Source organism: Lathyrus oleraceus, chromosome 2 (assembly GCF_024323335.1).
Source record: "Lathyrus oleraceus cultivar Zhongwan6 chromosome 2, CAAS_Psat_ZW6_1.0, whole genome shotgun sequence".
NCBI lineage: Eukaryota > Viridiplantae > Streptophyta > Magnoliopsida > Fabales > Fabaceae > Lathyrus > Lathyrus oleraceus.
Window position 1 is genome coordinate 431,677,519 of NC_066580.1, and position 2,874 is coordinate 431,680,392.

Below are 2,874 nucleotides of genomic sequence, written 5' to 3' on the forward strand. Positions count from 1 at the left end.
AAAGAGATGACTTCTGACTTTGTGAAATTAGAGAAATTTGATGGAGGGAATTTTATTCGTTGGCAGAAAAAAATGAAATTTCTTCTCACAACACTGAAGGTGGTGTATCTCCTTAACATTCCAAAACTGGAAGAAAAAGAAGATGAAACAATTGTTGAAACTAGAGAGAGACAAAAGTGGGACAATGATGATTATATATGCATGGGACACATCCTCAACGGTATGTGCGATTCGCTGTTCGACATTTATCAGAGCAGTAACTCCACGAAAGAGTTATGGGAAAAATTAGAATCAAGATACATGCAAGAGGACGCTACAAGTAAGAAGTTTCTTGTTTCTCAATTTAATAATTATAAAATGATAGATGGTAGGTCTGTTATGGAACAAATGCATGAAATTGAACGTATTCTCAATAATTACAAACAACATAATATGCACATGGATGAAACTATAATTGTATCCTCCATAATAGATAAACTTCCTCATTCTTAAAAAGATTTTAAAAGAACCATGAAGCATAAGAAGGAGGATATTTCTCTTGAACAATTGGGTAATCACCTTCGTTTAGAAGAAGAGTATCGAAAACAAGATGATACTAAAAGCCAATTTACTCAAGAGAAGGTCCATGTGATGGAGGAAGGAAATTCAAGCAAACATTCCAATAAAAGAAAACGAGATTTCAAAAATTCTCATGAAAACCACAAAGGTTATAACAACCTAAAAAAAAAGGAAATTGTTATCATTGTGGAAATCCAGGACACTTTAAACATGAGTGCAGGTTCTTAAAGAAAAAGAACAAAGATAATTTCAAGTGCAATAAAAGAAAATCTTGTTGCTGTTATTTCTGAAATCAACATGATAGAAGATGTTAATTCTTGGTGGATAGACTATGGTGCTACCCGTCATGTGTGCAAAAATAAAGAACTATTCAAGACCATTAATGAAGAAGATGGTAGTGTTTTGTACATGGGAAATGCTTCTACTGTCCAAGTCAAAGGAAAAGGATCGGTAGAGATTGAATTCACATCTGGAAAAATACTCACTCTTAAAGATGTATTCTATGTTCCTAAAGTTAGGAAAAACTTGATTTCTGTACCTTTACTTAATAAGTATGGTTTCAAATCTGTATTTGAGGGAGATAAATGTATTCTCTCCAAAGGGGGAATGTTTGTGGGGAAAGGTTATCTTTGTGAGAATATGTTCATGTGTAATATTGTTAATAATAATAATAATAATATGATTTCTGCTTATACTGTTGAGTCTTGTGATTTATGGCATATGCGACTAGGACATGTTAATTTTAGTAAATTAAAAGACATGATGAAATCAAGTTTAATTCCTAATTTTGATATAAACTTAAATTCTTGTACCACATGCATGTTAACTAAAATTACAAGACAACCTTTTAAGAAAGTTGAAAGAAATTCTAAAGTATTAGATTTAATTCATTCTGATGTATGTGATTTACATGGTTGGCCTACTATTGGTGGTAAAAAATATTTTGTCACTTTCATTGATGATTGCACTAGATTTTGTTATGTTTATTTAATGCACTCTAAAGATGAAGTTTTAGAAAAATTTAAAATTTTTAAAGCTCAAGTAGAACTCTAACATGAAACTTTTATTAAATGTTTTAGGAGTGATAGAGGGGGAGAATTCTATCATCCTAATTATTTTGAGTCCATTGGTATTATACATCAAATAACTGCACCCTATTCCCCACAACAAAATGGGACAGCAGAAAGGAAAAATAGGGTGTTAGAAGAAATGGTGAATGCCATGTTATCATATTCTGGTTTATCCAAAGGATATTGGGGTGAAGCCATGCTAACTGCATGTTATATACTGAATAGAGTTCCTAATAAAAGGAACAAGATAACCCCATATGAACTCTGGAAGAAAAGAAAATCAAATCTTAAATATTTAAAAGTTTGGGGTTGTAGAGCAATTGTTAAGGTGCCTGAACCAAAAAGAAAGAAATGGGGAGAAAGAGGAATTGAATGTGTATTTCTGGGCTATGCTGAAAATAACAAAGCATATAGATTCATGGTTATTGAATCCAATGACTCATATCCTATTAATACCGTGATTGAGTCACGAGATGAAATTTTTCAAGAAAGTAGATTTACCTCAATTCAAAATTGCAAAGACAATGTTCATTATGATGTTCAAAGTCTAGAAAATAATGTATCAAATAATGATATGTTGGGATGTTCAGAACCTAGAAAAAGTAAAAGAATCCGAAAAGTAAAAAATTATGGATCAGACTTCTTCATGTTCCTTGTAGAAGGAAATAATGATTCTATAAATCGTTATGGACCAATTTGCTATAACCTAGAGAATGATCTAGAAACATTTGAAGAGGCAATAAAATCTCAAGATTCAGCCTTTTGGAAAGAAGCCATCCAAGAGGAAATGAACTCGATTATGGGTAATAAAACCTGGAAATTAGTAGATCTCCCACCAGGGTCAAAACCCATTGGTTGTAAATGGATCTTTAAAAGGAAAATGAAAGTTGATGGTACCATTGAAAAATTCAAAGCTAGACTTGTCGCTAAAGGATTTACACAAAAAGAAGGAATTGATTATTTTGATACTTATGCACCTGTTGAAAGAATTGCATCAATTAGAGTGCTTATGGCACTCGCTTCCATCTATAAATTTGTCATTCATCAAATGGATGTTAAAACTGCTTTCCTAAATGGAGAATTGGATGAAGAGGTGTATATGAAACAACCTGAAGGGTTTGTTATCAAAGGCCAAGAACATAAAGTGTGTAAATTAACTAAGTCTTTATATGAGTTAAACAAGCGCCCAAACAATGGCATCAAAAATTTGACCAAGTTATGTTGGCCAATGGATACAAAATAAATG